At 50.7% G+C, this 20,000-nt stretch overlaps 21 non-coding genes and 2 pseudogenes across 21 annotated transcripts; all 23 read left to right on the forward strand.

Annotated features, from left to right (window-relative positions):
• The first annotated feature begins 3,174 nt into the window (after positions 1-3,174).
• LOC118961401 lies at positions 3,175-3,354 on the forward strand (annotated as a pseudogene).
• Positions 3,355-3,810: 456 nt separating this feature from the next.
• On the forward strand, positions 3,811-3,927 carry LOC118961405. The gene has a single exon (XR_005049054.1). It is a non-coding gene; the product is annotated as a U5 spliceosomal RNA (small nuclear RNA).
• Positions 3,928-4,175: 248 nt separating this feature from the next.
• LOC118961336 lies at positions 4,176-4,366 on the forward strand. Its single transcript, XR_005048990.1, has one exon. It is a non-coding gene; the product is annotated as a U2 spliceosomal RNA (small nuclear RNA).
• A 455-nt stretch (positions 4,367-4,821) lies between these two features.
• On the forward strand, positions 4,822-4,938 carry LOC118961406. The gene has a single exon (XR_005049055.1). It is a non-coding gene; the product is annotated as a U5 spliceosomal RNA (small nuclear RNA).
• A 248-nt stretch (positions 4,939-5,186) lies between these two features.
• Positions 5,187-5,377, forward strand: LOC118961377. The gene has a single exon (XR_005049030.1). It is a non-coding gene; the product is annotated as a U2 spliceosomal RNA (small nuclear RNA).
• Positions 5,378-5,848: 471 nt separating this feature from the next.
• On the forward strand, positions 5,849-5,965 carry LOC118961407. The gene has a single exon (XR_005049056.1). It is a non-coding gene; the product is annotated as a U5 spliceosomal RNA (small nuclear RNA).
• A 248-nt stretch (positions 5,966-6,213) lies between these two features.
• LOC118961388 lies at positions 6,214-6,404 on the forward strand. The gene has a single exon (XR_005049041.1). It is a non-coding gene; the product is annotated as a U2 spliceosomal RNA (small nuclear RNA).
• A 458-nt stretch (positions 6,405-6,862) lies between these two features.
• On the forward strand, positions 6,863-6,979 carry LOC118961408. Its single transcript, XR_005049057.1, has one exon. It is a non-coding gene; the product is annotated as a U5 spliceosomal RNA (small nuclear RNA).
• A 248-nt stretch (positions 6,980-7,227) lies between these two features.
• Positions 7,228-7,418, forward strand: LOC118961399. Its single transcript, XR_005049052.1, has one exon. It is a non-coding gene; the product is annotated as a U2 spliceosomal RNA (small nuclear RNA).
• Positions 7,419-7,875: 457 nt separating this feature from the next.
• On the forward strand, positions 7,876-7,992 carry LOC118961409. The gene has a single exon (XR_005049058.1). It is a non-coding gene; the product is annotated as a U5 spliceosomal RNA (small nuclear RNA).
• Positions 7,993-8,240: 248 nt separating this feature from the next.
• On the forward strand, positions 8,241-8,431 carry LOC118961410. The gene has a single exon (XR_005049059.1). It is a non-coding gene; the product is annotated as a U2 spliceosomal RNA (small nuclear RNA).
• Positions 8,432-8,883: 452 nt separating this feature from the next.
• Positions 8,884-9,000, forward strand: LOC118961411. Its single transcript, XR_005049060.1, has one exon. It is a non-coding gene; the product is annotated as a U5 spliceosomal RNA (small nuclear RNA).
• Positions 9,001-9,248: 248 nt separating this feature from the next.
• LOC118961342 lies at positions 9,249-9,439 on the forward strand. The gene has a single exon (XR_005048996.1). It is a non-coding gene; the product is annotated as a U2 spliceosomal RNA (small nuclear RNA).
• Positions 9,440-9,918: 479 nt separating this feature from the next.
• On the forward strand, positions 9,919-10,035 carry LOC118961412. The gene has a single exon (XR_005049061.1). It is a non-coding gene; the product is annotated as a U5 spliceosomal RNA (small nuclear RNA).
• A 5,585-nt stretch (positions 10,036-15,620) lies between these two features.
• LOC118961403 lies at positions 15,621-15,796 on the forward strand (annotated as a pseudogene).
• Positions 15,797-16,253: 457 nt separating this feature from the next.
• On the forward strand, positions 16,254-16,370 carry LOC118961413. Its single transcript, XR_005049062.1, has one exon. It is a non-coding gene; the product is annotated as a U5 spliceosomal RNA (small nuclear RNA).
• Positions 16,371-16,618: 248 nt separating this feature from the next.
• LOC118961353 lies at positions 16,619-16,809 on the forward strand. The gene has a single exon (XR_005049007.1). It is a non-coding gene; the product is annotated as a U2 spliceosomal RNA (small nuclear RNA).
• Positions 16,810-17,266: 457 nt separating this feature from the next.
• On the forward strand, positions 17,267-17,383 carry LOC118961414. Its single transcript, XR_005049063.1, has one exon. It is a non-coding gene; the product is annotated as a U5 spliceosomal RNA (small nuclear RNA).
• A 248-nt stretch (positions 17,384-17,631) lies between these two features.
• LOC118961364 lies at positions 17,632-17,822 on the forward strand. The gene has a single exon (XR_005049018.1). It is a non-coding gene; the product is annotated as a U2 spliceosomal RNA (small nuclear RNA).
• Positions 17,823-18,275: 453 nt separating this feature from the next.
• Positions 18,276-18,392, forward strand: LOC118961415. The gene has a single exon (XR_005049064.1). It is a non-coding gene; the product is annotated as a U5 spliceosomal RNA (small nuclear RNA).
• Positions 18,393-18,640: 248 nt separating this feature from the next.
• Positions 18,641-18,831, forward strand: LOC118961370. Its single transcript, XR_005049023.1, has one exon. It is a non-coding gene; the product is annotated as a U2 spliceosomal RNA (small nuclear RNA).
• Positions 18,832-19,289: 458 nt separating this feature from the next.
• Positions 19,290-19,406, forward strand: LOC118961337. The gene has a single exon (XR_005048991.1). It is a non-coding gene; the product is annotated as a U5 spliceosomal RNA (small nuclear RNA).
• Positions 19,407-19,654: 248 nt separating this feature from the next.
• On the forward strand, positions 19,655-19,845 carry LOC118961371. Its single transcript, XR_005049024.1, has one exon. It is a non-coding gene; the product is annotated as a U2 spliceosomal RNA (small nuclear RNA).
• The last annotated feature ends 155 nt before the right edge of the window (positions 19,846-20,000 follow it).

Genomic DNA, 20,000 nt, shown 5'->3' on the forward strand with positions numbered 1-20,000 from the left:
CCCTGTGTGTCACAAATAGGCACTTAGTGATAGGAGGTGATTTTAATATAGATTTGGGGATAGGGGGAGACAGTAGTGCAGGCGCCATCACCGGGCTAATGGCTTTGCCATGGCCTGGTTGATGGTGGCCTGCACACTACTCCGGCAATGGTCGGTCCCACATGGCGCAACTCCAGGGGGGTTGCGCGGAGGCTCGACTATATTTTTGTATCTAGGTCTTTGGGCCGGTTGTCTGGGCGGCTGTTGCCTGTCTTCTTTTCGGACCATGACGGGGTGCTCCTGCAGGTGGGGTCCGCCAGTCTGCCTCTTCGGTAGGGGGTACTGGAAACTAGATCGGGATTTACTGGATGAGCAGGTGTTTGTTAATGCTGTCACAGGGGTGTTTCGGAGGCTTGAAGGCCTCCGGCCCATGTGTGAGGGGGTGTTAGAGTGGTGGGATATAGTAAAGGTAAGGATTAGGGCCTTTATTATAGGATATGGGAAGAGGAAGAAAAGGGAGGAAAGGAGGGAGGTGGATCGTATCCAAAGGTTGCTCGAACTTGAGTACGAGGCAGGCAACCTCGGTGGTTCGATTGACTGGGAGAAATCCACAGCCCTGAAGGCGCAGCTCAGGGAGCTGCAGGAGCTGAAGGCTCGAGCTTTCCTGGAGCGTGCACATAGTGGCTTTTTAGAACATAATGAGACTTGTTCCGCTATGTTCTTTAAGTCGGTTAGGGCAAGACAGAGTAGGAAGGTAATGCATGGAGTTAGAAAAGAAGATGGTAGTGTAGTAAGTAACCAGAGGAGATGGTCAGGGTGACAACTGATCATTTCCGAGGTTTATTTAAGGAAAGGGAAATAGATGTAGAGCAGGGAAATGTGTTTTTAGAACACTTGTCCCGGCGGGTTGCCGGAGGACATTAGAGACGTGATGGAGGCCCAGATCTCACTAGAAGAGGTTGAGAGCGCTCTTAGGAGGATGGGAAAAGGGAAGGTGCCTGGGATGGATGGGCTGCCGGCGGAGTTTTACCTCAAGTTTTGGGGTATACTTGGACCGGTGGTACTCGAAGTCTTGAAGGCCATCCTCGAGACGGGTGTCCCGGGGGGTTCAATGGTAGTCGGTGTGCTGTCACTTCTTTACAAGAAGGGGGACGCAATCGACCTTGGCAACTGGCGGCCATTGACCATGCTGTGTGTAGATTACAAGTTGCTTGCAAAGGTCTTAGCGGACCGGTTGCGCACAGCACTTCCCTACGTCGTCCATGAGGATCAGACGTGCGGGGTAGAGGGACGCTCAATTAGATGGAACCTTCAGTTGATCAGGGACTCCATCGCCTGGGTTGAAGATAGAGGTCTGCCTTTAATGGTAGCAGCGCTTGATCAGGCGAAAGCCTTTGATCGCGTGAATAGATCCTTTCTATTCAGGGTATTAGGTAGATTAGGGTTTGGGGAGAAGTATATAGGATGGATCCGTACATTATATGTCGGAGCGGGGTGTCGAGTTAGCGTAAACGGTCACTTGGGTGACGTTTTTGACCTCTCGTCTGGGGTCAGGCAGGGGTGCCCGCTCTCGGCACTCCTCTTCGTTCTGTACATGGAGCCTCTGGGGGCTGCCATTAGGGCAGACACAGGGGTGGAGGGCTTGTTGATCCCTGGAAGCGGTGGGCTGCGTGTTAAGATGACGCAGTACGCCGACGACACTTCCTTGCTCCTATGCAAGGACTCGTGCCTGACAAGGTCCCTTGCCATCATTGGGGATTTCACCCGAGCGTCGGGGGCGGTTCTGAACCATGCAAAGTCTTCCGTTAAGTTTTTCGGAAGATGGCGCGGTAGAACGGATGTGCCCGGGGGGCTATCTCTCTGTGAGGGGGCCCTGAGGATTCTCGGGGTCCATTTTGAGACCTCTGGCTCAGCGACGCTGAACTGGAACATGAGGATCGCAGTGGTACAGAGGAAGCTAGCAATGTGGAAGGCTAGGTCTTTGTCTTTTATAGGTAAGGTCCTGGTCCTAAAGGTGGATGTATTGCCATCTCTATTGTATTTGGCATACATCTACCCATTGCCGGCTTGTCTGAGGAGGCCTCTAGTGAGGCTGGTGTTTCAGTTCATGTGGGGTGGCAGGTACGAGTGGGTCGCCAGGGCACGCATGCTCTGTCCCATCGGGGAGGGAGGTAGGGGGGTACCTAACATCCCCCTCAAGCTGGACACAATTTTTGTGTCCTTTGTGTTGACAGAACTGGCTCATCCGGTGATACACCCGTCCGGTTACCTCCTGCGGGTGTTCTTCTCCTACCAAGCGAGAAGCGTAATGGTGTGGTCTAACACGGGTCCTCGGGCGGAACAGCTGCCGTGGCACTTTGGCCATGCGGCCAAGTGGTTGCGTGCGCACCCCGAGGTTGAAGTTGCCCGAGTAGGTTTAGACCACAGGCACCTGTACGAAGAGGTCAGGCAGGCAGGGAGTCCTGCGCCTGTAGCGGGCATTTCGTCGGTGGTCTGGGAGGGAGTGCAGGCGCGGGGCCTGGACAACAGGCTCAAGGACCTGAATTGGTTGAGCCTCCACAAGTGTTTGCCGGTACGGTCCACCATGTACCGGCATAGCTTGGCGCGATCCCCCACCTGCCCAAGGTCTGCTTGTGGCAGGGAGGAGACTGTGCGCCATGCTTTTTGGGACTGTGCCTTTGCCGGAGTGGTATGGGCGAGGGCACGGGTGTTGATAGTTTTGGTAAGAGGTGATTTTGTGGTGACATGGGCTAGGTTAGAGAGAGGTGTAGGGAGAGCGAGGGGTACAGATAGGGATAGATTTCTGCTCTGGCTTCTCATGAGCCTCTTTAAACGGGGGCTGTGGGAAGCCAGGCAGAATTTGGTAAAGACAGGGAGAGATTGGGGGGTGGAAGGGATATTTAGGAGGGTGGAAGGAGATTTAAGAGGTAGGATGAAGAGGGAGGAGAGGAAGTGGGGGAAACATGCGGCACGGGAGAGATGGAAAGGGGGTTTAGGGCTAGGGGTGTTAGATTGAGATTATAAGGGGATAGATTAGGGGCGGAAAGATAGGGAAAGGTAATGGTTAGGAATGACGGGGAGGGATGATGCTCCCCTGAGGTTTGTTTTTGTTGGTGTTTTTGTAAATATGATTTTGTAAAGTATGAATGAGAAATATGATTTTGTAAAAGAATGAATGGTATTGATGGTAAATAAATTATTTTTCTAAAAAAAAAAAAAAAATCTGTTCTTATCAGTTTAATATCTGATACGTCCCCCATCGGGGGACTACATATTAAATGGATTTTTCGAACAGGGAGTCGGAAATGGGGCTTGCTCCGTCCGCTCCACGCATCGACCCGGTATTGCAGTACCTCCGGGAACGGTGCAACACTTTTCTCCCGTTGTCAAGGAAAAATGCACATTCACAAAGCTATGTAAACAGCTGGCTAGCTAGCTAGCTAGCTGGCTAGCAGAAGAAGAGAAGGAAAGAAACATTCAAACTGAAAGAAAGGCGAAGCGCTCTTCAATGGGGTCCCCCGTTTCCCGCCATTTTACTTAAAAAAAAAAAAAAAAAAAAAAAAAAAAAAAAATTTGGGGCCAGGATTGTGTGTGTGTGTCTCTCTCTCTCTCTCTCTCTCTCTCTCTCTCTCTCTCTCTCTCTCTCTCTCTCTCTCTCTCTCTCTCTCTCTCTCTCTCTCTCTGTGCCTCTGTGCCTCTGTGTCTGTGACCTTTCTTTTTATCCACAGACAGCCCTCGAAAACTTGGAAGAGTGGGTTCCGGGAGCACCCGCGGGAACCCTGCCTAGAGTGCACAGAGTGTGTCTCGGGCCCCGACCTCTTGACTTCCATATGACTCTGGTTTCTCTTCATTACGCACAAGCCTTTCGCCTTTTACTAAAGACTTCCGTGGAGAGGAACACTTACGAGTTCAACGTATTTTTGGAGCGGCTTTGCTTCTTGCAGAGCCCGGTATCTTGTTTCAAGAGAAATTGACAGAGATGGGCCAGGATAGTGACTTAAAGACGCATTAGCGACTTTTTCCAAAAAACACCTGCCTGTTTGTTTCCAGGGAAACGGTGGGTGGTTGGGTGGGTGGTTGAGTGAGTGAGTGAGTGGGGGTTGGAGGGAGAGAGGAGCTGGCTTTTGCCAACCCACCCGCTGAGGTCTGTCGAGACCCCCGGGGGTCCGGCGGTTTCAGGGTTCCATTTGTGGGTTATCGCTTCTCGGCCTTTTGGCTCAGATCAAGTGTAGTATCTGTTCTTATCAGTTTAATATCTGATACGTCCCCCATCGGGGGACTACATATTAAATGGATTTTTCGAACAGGGAGTCGGAAATGGGGCTTGCTCCGTCCGCTCCACGCATCGACCCGGTATTGCAGTACCTCCGGGAACGGTGCAACACTTTTCTCCCGTTGTCAAGGAAAAATGCACATTCACAAAGCTATGTAAACAGCTGGCTAGCTAGCTAGCTAGCTGGCTAGCAGAAGAAGAGAAGGAAAGAAACATTCAAACTGAAAGAAAGGCGAAGCGCTCTTCAATGGGGTCCCCCGTTTCCCGCCATTTTACTTAAAAAAAAAAAAAAAAAAAAAAAAAAAAAAAAAATTTGGGGCCAGGATTGTGTGTGTGTGTCTCTCTCTCTCTCTCTCTCTCTCTCTCTCTCTCTCTCTCTCTCTCTCTCTCTCTCTCTCTCTCTCTCTCTCTCTCTCTCTCTGTGCCTCTGTGCCTCTGTGTCTGTGACCTTTCTTTTTATCCACAGACAGCCCTCGAAAACTTGGAAGAGTGGGTTCCGGGAGCACCCGCGGGAACCCTGCCTAGAGTGCACAGAGTGTGTCTCGGGCCCCGACCTCTTGACTTCCATATGACTCTGGTTTCTCTTCATTACGCACAAGCCTTTCGCCTTTTACTAAAGACTTCCGTGGAGAGGAACACTTACGAGTTCAACGTATTTTTGGAGCGGCTTTGCTTCTTGCAGAGCCCGGTATCTTGTTTCAAGAGAAATTGACAGAGATGGGCCAGGATAGTGACTTAAAGACGCATTAGCGACTTTTTCCAAAAAACACCTGCCTGTTTGTTTCCAGGGAAACGGTGGGTGGTTGGGTGGGTGGTTGAGTGAGTGAGTGAGTGGGGGTTGGAGGGAGAGAGGAGCTGGCTTTTGCCAACCCACCCGCTGAGGTCTGTCGAGACCCCCGGGGGTCCGGCGGTTTCAGGGTTCCATTTGTGGGTTATCGCTTCTCGGCCTTTTGGCTCAGATCAAGTGTAGTATCTGTTCTTATCAGTTTAATATCTGATACGTCCCCCATCGGGGGACTACATATTAAATGGATTTTTCGAACAGGGAGTCGGAAATGGGGCTTGCTCCGTCCGCTCCACGCATCGACCCGGTATTGCAGTACCTCCGGGAACGGTGCAACACTTTTCTCCCGTTGTCAAGGAAAAATGCACATTCACAAAGCTATGTAAACAGCTGGCTAGCTAGCTAGCTAGCTGGCTAGCAGAAGAAGAGAAGGAAAGAAACATTCAAACTGAAAGAAAGGCGAAGCGCTCTTCAATGGGGTCCCCCGTTTCCCGCCATTTTACTTAAAAAAAAAAAAAAAAAAAAAAAAAAAAAAAAAATTTGGGGCCAGGATTGTGTGTGTGTGTCTCTCTCTCTCTCTCTCTCTCTCTCTCTCTCTCTCTCTCTCTCTCTCTCTCTCTCTCTCTCTCTCTCTCTCTCTCTCTCTCTCTCTCTCTCTCTCTCTGTGCCTCTGTGCCTCTGTGTCTGTGACCTTTCTTTTTATCCACAGACAGCCCTCGAAAACTTGGAAGAGTGGGTTCCGGGAGCACCCGCGGGAACCCTGCCTAGAGTGCACAGAGTGTGTCTCGGGCCCCGACCTCTTGACTTCCATATGACTCTGGTTTCTCTTCATTACGCACAAGCCTTTCGCCTTTTACTAAAGACTTCCGTGGAGAGGAACACTTACGAGTTCAACGTATTTTTGGAGCGGCTTTGCTTCTTGCAGAGCCCGGTATCTTGTTTCAAGAGAAATTGACAGAGATGGGCCAGGATAGTGACTTAAAGACGCATTAGCGACTTTTTCCAAAAAACACCTGCCTGTTTGTTTCCAGGGAAACGGTGGGTGGTTGGGTGGGTGGTTGAGTGAGTGAGTGAGTGGGGGTTGGAGGGAGAGAGGAGCTGGCTTTTGCCAACCCACCCGCTGAGGTCTGTCGAGACCCCCGGGGGTCCGGCGGTTTCAGGGTTCCATTTGTGGGTTATCGCTTCTCGGCCTTTTGGCTCAGATCAAGTGTAGTATCTGTTCTTATCAGTTTAATATCTGATACGTCCCCCATCGGGGGACTACATATTAAATGGATTTTTCGAACAGGGAGTCGGAAATGGGGCTTGCTCCGTCCGCTCCACGCATCGACCCGGTATTGCAGTACCTCCGGGAACGGTGCAACACTTTTCTCCCGTTGTCAAGGAAAAATGCACATTCACAAAGCTATGTAAACAGCTGGCTAGCTAGCTAGCTAGCTGGCTAGCAGAAGAAGAGAAGGAAAGAAACATTCAAACTGAAAGAAAGGCGAAGCGCTCTTCAATGGGGTCCCCCGTTTCCCGCCATTTTACTTAAAAAAAAAAAAAAAAAAAAAAAAAAAAAAAAATTTGGGGCCAGGATTGTGTGTGTGTGTCTCTCTCTCTCTCTCTCTCTCTCTCTCTCTCTCTCTCTCTCTCTCTCTCTCTCTCTCTCTCTCTCTCTCTCTCTCTCTCTCTCTCTGTGCCTCTGTGCCTCTGTGTCTGTGACCTTTCTTTTTATCCACAGACAGCCCTCGAAAACTTGGAAGAGTGGGTTCCGGGAGCACCCGCGGGAACCCTGCCTAGAGTGCACAGAGTGTGTCTCGGGCCCCGACCTCTTGACTTCCATATGACTCTGGTTTCTCTTCATTACGCACAAGCCTTTCGCCTTTTACTAAAGACTTCCGTGGAGAGGAACACTTACGAGTTCAACGTATTTTTGGAGCGGCTTTGCTTCTTGCAGAGCCCGGTATCTTGTTTCAAGAGAAATTGACAGAGATGGGCCAGGATAGTGACTTAAAGACGCATTAGCGACTTTTTCCAAAAAACACCTGCCTGTTTGTTTCCAGGGAAACGGTGGGTGGTTGGGTGGGTGGTTGAGTGAGTGAGTGAGTGGGGGTTGGAGGGAGAGAGGAGCTGGCTTTTGCCAACCCACCCGCTGAGGTCTGTCGAGACCCCCGGGGGTCCGGCGGTTTCAGGGTTCCATTTGTGGGTTATCGCTTCTCGGCCTTTTGGCTCAGATCAAGTGTAGTATCTGTTCTTATCAGTTTAATATCTGATACGTCCCCCATCGGGGGACTACATATTAAATGGATTTTTCGAACAGGGAGTCGGAAATGGGGCTTGCTCCGTCCGCTCCACGCATCGACCCGGTATTGCAGTACCTCCGGGAACGGTGCAACACTTTTCTCCCGTTGTCAAGGAAAAATGCACATTCACAAAGCTATGTAAACAGCTGGCTAGCTAGCTAGCTAGCTGGCTAGCAGAAGAAGAGAAGGAAAGAAACATTCAAACTGAAAGAAAGGCGAAGCGCTCTTCAATGGGGTCCCCCGTTTCCCGCCATTTTACTTAAAAAAAAAAAAAAAAAAAAAAAAAAAAAAAAAATTTGGGGCCAGGATTGTGTGTGTGTGTCTCTCTCTCTCTCTCTCTCTCTCTCTCTCTCTCTCTCTCTCTCTCTCTCTCTCTCTCTCTCTCTCTCTCTCTCTCTCTCTCTCTGTGCCTCTGTGCCTCTGTGTCTGTGACCTTTCTTTTTATCCACAGACAGCCCTCGAAAACTTGGAAGAGTGGGTTCCGGGAGCACCCGCGGGAACCCTGCCTAGAGTGCACAGAGTGTGTCTCGGGCCCCGACCTCTTGACTTCCATATGACTCTGGTTTCTCTTCATTACGCACAAGCCTTTCGCCTTTTACTAAAGACTTCCGTGGAGAGGAACACTTACGAGTTCAACGTATTTTTGGAGCGGCTTTGCTTCTTGCAGAGCCCGGTATCTTGTTTCAAGAGAAATTGACAGAGATGGGCCAGGATAGTGACTTAAAGACGCATTAGCGACTTTTTCCAAAAAACACCTGCCTGTTTGTTTCCAGGGAAACGGTGGGTGGTTGGGTGGGTGGTTGAGTGAGTGAGTGAGTGGGGGTTGGAGGGAGAGAGGAGCTGGCTTTTGCCAACCCACCCGCTGAGGTCTGTCGAGACCCCCGGGGGTCCGGCGGTTTCAGGGTTCCATTTGTGGGTTATCGCTTCTCGGCCTTTTGGCTCAGATCAAGTGTAGTATCTGTTCTTATCAGTTTAATATCTGATACGTCCCCCATCGGGGGACTACATATTAAATGGATTTTTCGAACAGGGAGTCGGAAATGGGGCTTGCTCCGTCCGCTCCACGCATCGACCCGGTATTGCAGTACCTCCGGGAACGGTGCAACACTTTTCTCCCGTTGTCAAGGAAAAATGCACATTCACAAAGCTATGTAAACAGCTGGCTAGCTAGCTAGCTAGCTGGCTAGCAGAAGAAGAGAAGGAAAGAAACATTCAAACTGAAAGAAAGGCGAAGCGCTCTTCAATGGGGTCCCCCGTTTCCCGCCATTTTACTTAAAAAAAAAAAAAAAAAAAAAAAAAAAAAAAAATTTGGGGCCAGGATTGTGTGTGTGTGTCTCTCTCTCTCTCTCTCTCTCTCTCTCTCTCTCTCTCTCTCTCTCTCTCTCTCTCTCTCTCTCTCTCTCTCTCTCTCTCTGTGCCTCTGTGCCTCTGTGTCTGTGACCTTTCTTTTTATCCACAGACAGCCCTCGAAAACTTGGAAGAGTGGGTTCCGGGAGCACCCGCGGGAACCCTGCCTAGAGTGCACAGAGTGTGTCTCGGGCCCCGACCTCTTGACTTCCATATGACTCTGGTTTCTCTTCATTACGCACAAGCCTTTCGCCTTTTACTAAAGACTTCCGTGGAGAGGAACACTTACGAGTTCAACGTATTTTTGGAGCGGCTTTGCTTCTTGCAGAGCCCGGTATCTTGTTTCAAGAGAAATTGACAGAGATGGGCCAGGATAGTGACTTAAAGACGCATTAGCGACTTTTTCCAAAAAACACCTGCCTGTTTGTTTCCAGGGAAACGGTGGGTGGTTGGGTGGGTGGTTGAGTGAGTGAGTGAGTGGGGGTTGGAGGGAGAGAGGAGCTGGCTTTTGCCAACCCACCCGCTGAGGTCTGTCGAGACCCCCGGGGGTCCGGCGGTTTCAGGGTTCCATTTGTGGGTTATCGCTTCTCGGCCTTTTGGCTCAGATCAAGTGTAGTATCTGTTCTTATCAGTTTAATATCTGATACGTCCCCCATCGGGGGACTACATATTAAATGGATTTTTCGAACAGGGAGTCGGAAATGGGGCTTGCTCCGTCCGCTCCACGCATCGACCCGGTATTGCAGTACCTCCGGGAACGGTGCAACACTTTTCTCCCGTTGTCAAGGAAAAATGCACATTCACAAAGCTATGTAAACAGCTGGCTAGCTAGCTAGCTAGCTGGCTAGCAGAAGAAGAGAAGGAAAGAAACATTCAAACTGAAAGAAAGGCGAAGCGCTCTTCAATGGGGTCCCCCGTTTCCCGCCATTTTACTTAAAAAAAAAAAATAAAAAAAAAAAAATAAAAAAATTTGGGGCCAGGATTGTGTGTGTGTGTCTCTCTCTCTCTCTCTCTCTCTCTCTCTCTCTCTCTCTCTCTCTCTCTCTCTCTCTCTCTCTCTCTCTCTCTCTCTCTCTCTCTCTCTCTCTCTCTCTCTCTCTCTGTGCCTCTGTGCCTCTGTGTCTGTGACCTTTCTTTTTATCCACAGACAGCCCTCGAAAACTTGGAAGAGTGGGTTCCGGGAGCACCCGCGGGAACCCTGCCTAGAGTGCACAGAGTGTGTCTCGGGCCCCGACCTCTTGACTTCCATATGACTCTGGTTTCTCTTCATTACGCACAAGCCTTTCGCCTTTTACTAAAGACTTCCGTGGAGAGGAACACTTACGAGTTCAACGTATTTTTGGAGCGGCTTTGCTTCTTGCAGAGCCCGGTATCTTGTTTCAAGAGAAATTGACAGAGATGGGCCAGGATAGTGACTTAAAGACGCATTAGCGACTTTTTCCAAAAAACACCTGCCTGTTTGTTTCCAGGGAAACGGTGGGTGGTTGGGTGGGTGGTTGAGTGAGTGAGTGAGTGGGGGTTGGAGGGAGAGAGGAGCTGGCTTTTGCCAACCCACCCGCTGAGGTCTGTCGAGACCCCCGGGGGTCCGGCGGTTTCAGGGTTCCATTTGTGGGTTATCGCTTCTCGGCCTTTCGGCTAGGACCAAGCTTGGTACTGCGGTGCCCCAGAGCTCGCCTAGTTGAGGGTCGAAGGCCGGAGGGCGGTACAACTTTTTTGGATTTTGGATCTCACCCTTTTTTTCTGTTTTTGGAAAAGTGTGGGAAACGTGTGCGTCATCCTCCTGGTGGAGATGGCGCAAAACACATCGTATAGGTCGGTCCCAGGGACTGGACTTGCAAACACGATTAGGTTTTCGTGGAGAGAGAAGACAAAAGAGCCTTTTGGACGTGAGACTTTCGGTAGGACCATTTTGATTGGGATACTGAAGCTAAAGGTGAATGAAGTTTTTTGCCTACAAGGGAACTCGTTGGAGGGAGTCTTCGATGTTGCGTTTTACACGGAGAGTAAACATGATGAGGTGCTAAAGAAGGTAAAAGAAGTTGGAGTCACGGGGCCGATGGGTCACTACGAGGTCAAGAGTTTGGCAAAAAACAACTTTAGAATGGTGACGGTGAACATTTACAACCCCTATGTAAAAGATGAAGAGGTGAGGGCCTTTCTGGGGAGATATATGGATAATGTCTCCTCAGGAAGGCACCTCACAGACTCTTTGGGATTTTGGACGGGGAGGAGAGGGTTTCAGGCCCTCCTCAGGGAAGACCCTAAGGGGGTGGGAGGGTACCTCCATCCCCCAGCTATGTTCTCCCTGGGGGCTGACAGGGGGACTTTATACTATGCACGTCAGCCCCCATTCTGCAGGCGCTGTATGGCCTATGGACATATCCTGGCCTCGTGCAGCACTAGAAAGTGCCGATTTTGTGGGTCTGGGGAGCACGAGGCCAGGGACTGTGACGAGCCGAAGGCTTGCCACGGGTGTGGTTCCACTCAGCACCTGTGGCGTGATTGCCCGGCTCGTCAGCGGTCATACGCGTCTGCAGCCGGAGGGGGAGCAGGAGCAGGGGATGGGGGTAGAAGAGGAGGGGAAGGAAGTAAATCCCAGGCCAAGGGCGTGAGCCCAGAGGATAAGGACGAACGAAAAGAAGAGGAGAAAGGAGTGACTACAGGAGAAGTGGGAAGAGAAGGAACTGGAGCGGAAGAAGGAAAGGAGAAGAATGGAAGAAAGGAAGAGCGAGAGAGAATAATAGAGGAGGGAGTGGTGGTGGAGGGGGTGCCGGTGGAAGGACCTGTGGAGGTGGAGGAGGGGGGAGGGGGTGTGAGAGAGTGGGGGGACAGCATGTCAGTTTCCTGTGTAGAGGAGATGAGAGAAATGGTGGAGGGGCTAGCGGGGAAGAGGGGTGGTGTTTCCCCGCTACCTCCTACACCAAAAAAGAAAGGAAAGAGGAGGGAGAGGGAGGGGGTTACGGACGGAGGGGGGGGGGTAGCCAAACGAGGGATGGGTGAGGGAAACGTGAATTTGTCCTCTCTTTTTTCCTCAGCCCCACAGCTTTTGGTGGAAGGTGAATCCCTGGAGGTTGTTCGGGACGATTTGACTGGGGGTTCTCAACTCCTCTTTGAGGGGGTGGGGTCCCCTAGTCTCAGCCCGGCAGCTTTCAGGGAGGAAGAAATGGAGGGTGTTGGTGGGGAACCCAGGATGCAGGGCAGTCCGAGGCCGAACACCATACCTGCATCCTGGGTTGGAGTAATGGAGGAGGACGGGGGGACGTCAGATGAGGGGAAGACGTCCCTGCCGGATGTTATGGACCAGGGGAGCATCAGGTGAGCCTCCTGTTGTTTGGGATTGTTTGGGGTTTTAGTTTTGGAAAAGTTAGGTTATTTTGTGTTTAGTTTATAATATAATCTTATGATAATTTTGTTTAGTTTAAATGTAAGGGGTTTAAGAGATTTTGTTAAGAGGAGGGCGGTGTTTAGTTTTTTAGAAGGGGTGGGTTTTGACGTTTGTTTTTTGCAGGAGGTTCACCTGAGGGATGGAGGGGATGTCAAAAGGTTTAGGAGAGAGTGGGATAAGGGTTATTCGTTGTGGGGCATAGGAGGGGTGCACTCAACGGGGGTAGGGATATTGTTTGGGAATAGGGAGATTATGGTAGAGAGCACTTTTGGCGTAGTACAGGGGAGAGTTTTGGGTGTAGACATCACATATAGGGATATTAGATATAGGTTATTTGGGGTGTATGGGTCACAGGTGGCGGCAGACAGGAGGGAGATGGTGGACTGTCTGGCGCCCCTGTGTGTCACAAATAGGCACTTAGTGATAGGAGGTGATTTTAATATAGATTTGGGGATAGGGGGAGACAGTAGTGCAGGCGCCATCACCGGGCTAATGGCTTGCCATGGCCTGGTTGATGGTGGCCTGCACACTACTCCGGCAATGGTCGGTCCCACATGGCGCAACTCCAGGGGGGTTGCGCGGAGGCTCGACTATATTTTTGTATCTAGGTCTTTGGGCCGGTTGTCTGGGCGGCTGTTGCCTGTCTTCTTTTCGGACCATGACGGGGTGCTCCTGCAGGTGGGGTCGCCAGTCTGCCTCTTCGGTAGGGGGTACTGGAAACTAGATCGGGATTTACTGGATGAGCAGGTGTTTGTTAATGCTGTCACAGGGGTGTTTCGGAGGCTTGAAGGCCTCCGGCCCATGTGTGAGGGGGTGTTAGAGTGGTGGGATATAGTAAAGGTAAGGATTAGGGCCTTTATTATAGGATATGGGAAGAGGAAGAAAAGGGAGGAAAGGAGGGAGGTGGATCGTATCCAAAGGTTGCTCGAACTTGAGTACGAGGCAGGCAACCTCGGTGGTTCGATTGACTGGGAGAAATCCACAGCCCTGAAGGCGCAGCTCAGGGAGCTGCAGGAGCTGAAGGCTCGAGCTTTCCTGGAGCGTGCACATAGTGGCTTTTTAGAACATAATGAGACTTGTTCCGCTATGTTCTTTAAGTCGGTTAGGGCAAGACAGAGTAGGAAGGTAATGCATGGAGTTAGAAAAGAAGATGGTAGTGTAGTAAGTAAACCAGAGGAGATGGTCAGGGTGACAACTGATCATTTCCGAGGTTTATTTAAGGAAAGGGAAATAGATGTAGAGCAGGGAAATGTGTTTTTAGAACACTTGTCCCGGCGGTTGCCGGAGGACATTAGAGACGTGATGGAGGCCCAGATCTCACTAGAAGAGGTTGAGAGCGCTCTTAGGAGGATGGGAAAAGGGAAGGTGCCTGGGATGGATGGGCTGCCGGCGGAGTTTTACCTCAAGTTTTGGGGTATACTTGGACCGGTGGTACTCGAAGTCTTGAAGGCCATCCTCGAGACGGGTGTCCCGGGGGGTTCAATGGTAGTCGGTGTGCTGTCACTTCTTTACAAGAAGGGGGACGCAATCGACCTTGGCAACTGGCGGCCATTGACCATGCTGTGTGTAGATTACAAGTTGCTTGCAAAGGTCTTAGCGGACCGGTTGCGCACAGCACTTCCCTACGTCGTCCATGAGGATCAGACGTGCGGGGTAGAGGGACGCTCAATTAGATGGAACCTTCAGTTGATCAGGGACTCCATCGCCTGGGTTGAAGATAGAGGTCTGCCTTTAATGGTAGCAGCGCTTGATCAGGCGAAAGCCTTTGATCGCGTGAATAGATCCTTTCTATTCAGGGTATTAGGTAGATTAGGGTTTGGGGAGAAGTATATAGGATGGATCCGTACATTATATGTCGGAGCGGGGTGTCGAGTTAGCGTAAACGGTCACTTGGGTGACGTTTTTGACCTCTCGTCTGGGGTCAGGCAGGGGTGCCCGCTCTCGGCACTCCTCTTCGTTCTGTACATGGAGCCTCTGGGGGCTGCCATTAGGGCAGACACAGGGGTGGAGGGCTTGTTGATCCCTGGAAGCGGTGGGCTGCGTGTTAAGATGACGCAGTACGCCGACGACACTTCCTTGCTCCTATGCAAGGACTCGTGCCTGACAAGGTCCCTTGCCATCATTGGGGATTTCACCCGAGCGTCGGGGGCGGTTCTGAACCATGCAAAGTCTTCCGTTAAGTTTTTCGGAAGATGGCGCGGTAGAACGGATGTGCCCGGGGGGCTATCTCTCTGTGAGGGGGCCCTGAGGATTCTCGGGGTCCATTTTGAGACCTCTGGCTCAGCGACGCTGAACTGGAACATGAGGATCGCAGTGGTACAGAGGAAGCTAGCAATGTGGAAGGCTAGGTCTTTGTCTTTTATAGGTAAGGTCCTGGTCCTAAAGGTGGATGTATTGCCATCTCTATTGTATTTGGCATACATCTACCCATTGCCGGCTTGTCTGAGGAGGCCTCTAGTGAGGCTGGTGTTTCAGTTCATGTGGGGTGGCAGGTACGAGTGGGTCGCCAGGGCACGCATGCTCTGTCCCATCGGGGAGGGAGGTAGGGGGGTACCTAACATCCCCCTCAAGCTGGACACAATTTTTGTGTCCTTTGTGTTGACAGAACTGGCTCATCCGGTGATACACCCGTCCGGTTACCTCCTGCGGGTGTTCTTCTCCTACCAAGCGAGAAGCGTAATGGTGTGGTCTAACACGGGTCCTCGGGCGGAACAGCTGCCGTGGCACTTTGGCCATGCGGCCAAGTGGTTGCGTGCGCACCCCGAGGTTGAAGTTGCCCGAGTAGGTTTAGACCACAGGCACCTGTACGAAGAGGTCAGGCAGGCAGGGAGTCCTGCGCCTGTAGCGGGCATTTCGTCGGTGGTCTGGGAGGGAGTGCAGGCGCGGGGCCTGGACAACAGGCTCAAGGACCTGAATTGGTTGAGCCTCCACAAGTGTTTGCCGGTACGGTCCACCATGTACCGGCATAGCTTGGCGCGATCCCCCACCTGCCCAAGGTCTGCTTGTGGCAGGGAGGAGACTGTGCGCCATGCTTTTTGGGACTGTGCCTTTGCCGGAGTGGTATGGGCGAGGGCACGGGTGTTGATAGTTTTGGTAAGAGGTGATTTTGTGGTGACATGGGCTAGGTTAGAGAGAGGTGTAGGGAGAGCGAGGGGTACAGATAGGGATAGATTTCTGCTCTGGCTTCTCATGAGCCTCTTTAAACGGGGGCTGTGGGAAGCCAGGCAGAATTTGGTAAAGACAGGGAGAGATTGGGGGGTGGAAGGGATATTTAGGAGGGTGGAAGGAGATTTAAGAGGTAGGATGAAGAGGGAGGAGAGGAAGTGGGGGAAACATGCGGCACGGGAGAGATGGAAAGGGGGTTTAGGGCTAGGGGTGTTAGATTGAGATTATAAGGGGATAGATTAGGGGCGGAAAGATAGGGAAAGGTAATGGTTAGGAATGACGGGGAGGGATGATGCTCCCCTGAGGTTTGTTTTTGTTTGGTGTTTTTGTAAATATGATTTTGTAAAGTATGAATGAGAAATATGATTTTGTAAAAGAATGAATGGTATTGATGGTAAATAAATTATTTTTCTAAAAAAAAAAAATCTGTTCTTATCAGTTTAATATCTGATACGTCCCCCATCGGGGGACTACATATTAAATGGATTTTTCGAACAGGGAGTCGGAAATGGGGCTTGCTCCGTCCGCTCCACGCATCGACCCGGTATTGCAGTACCTCCGGGAACGGTGCAACACTTTTCTCCCGTTGTCAAGGAAAAATGCACATTCACAAAGCTATGTAAACAGCTGGCTAGCTAGCTAGCTAGCTGGCTAGCAGAAGAAGAGAAGGAAAGAAACATTCAAACTGAAAGAAAGGCGAAGCGCTCTTCAATGGGGTCCCCCGTTTCCCGCCATTTTACTTAAAAAAAAAAAAAAAAAAAAAAAAAAAAAAAAAATTTGGGGCCAGGATTGTGTGTGTGTGTCTCTCTCTCTCTCTCTCTCTCTCTCTCTCTCTCTCTCTCTCTCTCTCTCTCTCTCTCTCTCTCTCTCTCTCTCTCTCTCTCTCTGTGCCTCTGTGCCTCTGTGTCTGTGACCTTTCTTTTTATCCACAGACAGCCCTCGAAAACTTGGAAGAGTGGGTTCCGGGAGCACCCGCGGGAACCCTGCCTAGAGTGCACAGAGTGTGTCTCGGGCCCCGACCTCTTGACTTCCATATGACTCTGGTTTCTCTTCATTACGCACAAGCCTTTCGCCTTTTACTAAAGACTTCCGTGGAGAGGAACACTTACGAGTTCAACGTATTTTTGGAGCGGCTTTGCTTCTTGCAGAGCCCGGTATCTTGTTTCAAGAGAAATTGACAGAGATGGGCCAGGATAGTGACTTAAAGACGCATTAGCGACTTTTTCCAAAAAACACCTGCCTGTTTGTTTCCAGGGAAACGGTGGGTGGTTGGGTGGGTGGTTGAGTGAGTGAGTGAGTGGGGGTTGGAGGGAGAGAGGAGCTGGCTTTTGCCAACCCACCCGCTGAGGTCTGTCGAGACCCCCGGGGGTCCGGCGGTTTCAGGGTTCCATTTGTGGGTTATCGCTTCTCGGCCTTTTGGCTCAGATCAAGTGTAGTATCTGTTCTTATCAGTTTAATATCTGATACGTCCCCCATCGGGGGACTACATATTAAATGGATTTTTCGAACAGGGAGTCGGAAATGGGGCTTGCTCCGTCCGCTCCACGCATCGACCCGGTATTGCAGTACCTCCGGGAACGGTGCAACACTTTTCTCCCGTTGTCAAGGAAAAATGCACATTCACAAAGCTATGTAAACAGCTGGCTAGCTAGCTAGCTAGCTGGCTAGCAGAAGAAGAGAAGGAAAGAAACATTCAAACTGAAAGAAAGGCGAAGCGCTCTTCAATGGGGTCCCCCGTTTCCCGCCATTTTACTTAAAAAAAAAAAAAAAAAAAAAAAAAAAAAAAATTTGGGGCCAGGATTGTGTGTGTGTGTCTCTCTCTCTCTCTCTCTCTCTCTCTCTCTCTCTCTCTCTCTCTCTCTCTCTCTCTCTCTCTCTCTCTCTCTCTCTCTCTCTCTCTGTGCCTCTGTGCCTCTGTGTCTGTGACCTTTCTTTTTATCCACAGACAGCCCTCGAAAACTTGGAAGAGTGGGTTCCGGGAGCACCCGCGGGAACCCTGCCTAGAGTGCACAGAGTGTGTCTCGGGCCCCGACCTCTTGACTTCCATATGACTCTGGTTTCTCTTCATTACGCACAAGCCTTTCGCCTTTTACTAAAGACTTCCGTGGAGAGGAACACTTACGAGTTCAACGTATTTTTGGAGCGGCTTTGCTTCTTGCAGAGCCCGGTATCTTGTTTCAAGAGAAATTGACAGAGATGGGCCAGGATAGTGACTTAAAGACGCATTAGCGACTTTTTCCAAAAAACACCTGCCTGTTTGTTTCCAGGGAAACGGTGGGTGGTTGGGTGGGTGGTTGAGTGAGTGAGTGAGTGGGGGTTGGAGGGAGAGAGGAGCTGGCTTTTGCCAACCCACCCGCTGAGGTCTGTCGAGACCCCCGGGGGTCCGGCGGTTTCAGGGTTCCATTTGTGGGTTATCGCTTCTCGGCCTTTTGGCTCAGATCAAGTGTAGTATCTGTTCTTATCAGTTTAATATCTGATACGTCCCCCATCGGGGGACTACATATTAAATGGATTTTTCGAACAGGGAGTCGGAAATGGGGCTTGCTCCGTCCGCTCCACGCATCGACCCGGTATTGCAGTACCTCCGGGAACGGTGCAACACTTTTCTCCCGTTGTCAAGGAAAAATGCACATTCACAAAGCTATGTAAACAGCTGGCTAGCTAGCTAGCTAGCTGGCTAGCAGAAGAAGAGAAGGAAAGAAACATTCAAACTGAAAGAAAGGCGAAGCGCTCTTCAATGGGGTCCCCCGTTTCCCGCCATTTTACTTAAAAAAAAAAAAAAAAAAAAAAAAAAAAAAAATTTGGGGCCAGGATTGTGTGTGTGTGTCTCTCTCTCTCTCTCTCTCTCTCTCTCTCTCTCTCTCTCTCTCTCTCTCTCTCTCTCTCTCTCTCTCTCTCTCTCTCTCTCTGTGCCTCTGTGCCTCTGTGTCTGTGACCTTTCTTTTTATCCACAGACAGCCCTCGAAAACTTGGAAGAGTGGGTTCCGGGAGCACCCGCGGGAACCCTGCCTAGAGTGCACAGAGTGTGTCTCGGGCCCCGACCTCTTGACTTCCATATGACTCTGGTTTCTCTTCATTACGCACAAGCCTTTCGCCTTTTACTAAAGACTTCCGTGGAGAGGAACACTTACGAGTTCAACGTATTTTTGGAGCGGCTTTGCTTCTTGCAGAGCCCGGTATCTTGTTTCAAGAGAAATTGACAGAGATGGGCCAGGATAGTGACTTAAAGACGCATTAGCGACTTTTTCCAAAAAACACCTGCCTGTTTGTTTCCAGGGAAACGGTGGGTGGTTGGGTGGGTGGTTGAGTGAGTGAGTGAGTGGGGGTTGGAGGGAGAGAGGAGCTGGCTTTTGCCAACCCACCCGCTGAGGTCTGTCGAGACCCCCGGGGGTCCGGCGGTTTCAGGGTTCCATTTGTGGGTTATCGCTTCTCGGCCTTTTGGCTCAGATCAAGTGTAGTATCTGTTCTTATCAGTTTAATATCTGATACGTCCCCCATCGGGGGACTACATATTAAATGGATTTTTCGAACAGGGAGTCGGAAATGGGGCTTGCTCCGTCCGCTCCACGCATCGACCCGGTATTGCAGTACCTCCGGGAACGGTGCAACACTTTTCTCCCGTTGTCAAGGAAAAATGCACATTCACAAAGCTATGTAAACAGCTGGCTAGCTAGCTAGCTAGCTGGCTAGCAGAAGAAGAGAAGGAAAGAAACATTCAAACTGAAAGAAAGGCGAAGCGCTCTTCAATGGGGTCCCCCGTTTCCCGCCATTTTACTTAAAAAAAAAAAAAAAAAAAAAAAAAAAAAAAAATTTGGGGCCAGGATTGTGTGTGTGTGTCTCTCTCTCTCTCTCTCTCTCTCTCTCTCTCTCTCTCTCTCTCTCTCTCTCTCTCTCTCTCTCTCTCTCTCTCTCTCTCTCTCTCTGTGCCTCTGTGCCTCTGTGTCTGTGACCTTTCTTTTTATCCACAGACAGCCCTCGAAAACTTGGAAGAGTGGGTTCCGGGAGCACCCGCGGGAACCCTGCCTAGAGTGCACAGAGTGTGTCTCGGGCCCCGACCTCTTGACTTCCATATGACTCTGGTTTCTCTTCATTACGCACAAGCCTTTCGCCTTTTACTAAAGACTTCCGTGGAGAGGAACACTTACGAGTTCAACGTATTTTTGGAGCGGCTTTGCTTCTTGCAGAGCCCGGTATCTTGTTTCAAGAGAAATTGACAGAGATGGGCCAGGATAGTGACTTAAAGACGCATTAGCGACTTTTTCCAAAAAACACCTGCCTGTTTGTTTCCAGGGAAACGGTGGGTGGTTGGGTGGGTGGTTGAGTGAGTGAGTGAGTGGGGGTTGGAGGGAGAGAGGAGCTGGCTTTTGCCAACCCACCCGCTGAGGTCTGTCGAGACCCCCGGGGGTCCGGCGGTTTCAGGGTTCCATTTGTGGGTTATCGCTTCTCGGCCTTTTGGCTCAGATCAAGTGTAGTATCTGTTCTTATCAGTTTAATATCTGATACGTCCCCCATCGGGGGACTACATATTAAATGGATTTTTCGAACAGGGAGTCGGAAATGGGGCTTGCTCCGTCCGCTCCACGCATCGACCCGGTATTGCAGTACCTCCGGGAACGGTGCAACACTTTTCTCCCGTTGTCAAGGAAAAATGCACATTCACAAAGCTATGTAAACAGCTGGCTAGCTAGCTAGCTAGCTGGCTAGCAGAAGAAGAGAAGGAAAGAAACATTCAAACTGAAAGAAAGGCGAAGCGCTCTTCAATGGGGTCCCCCGTTTCCCGCC

Source organism: Oncorhynchus mykiss, unplaced genomic scaffold, assembly GCF_013265735.2.
Source record: "Oncorhynchus mykiss isolate Arlee unplaced genomic scaffold, USDA_OmykA_1.1 un_scaffold_681, whole genome shotgun sequence".
NCBI lineage: Eukaryota > Metazoa > Chordata > Actinopteri > Salmoniformes > Salmonidae > Oncorhynchus > Oncorhynchus mykiss.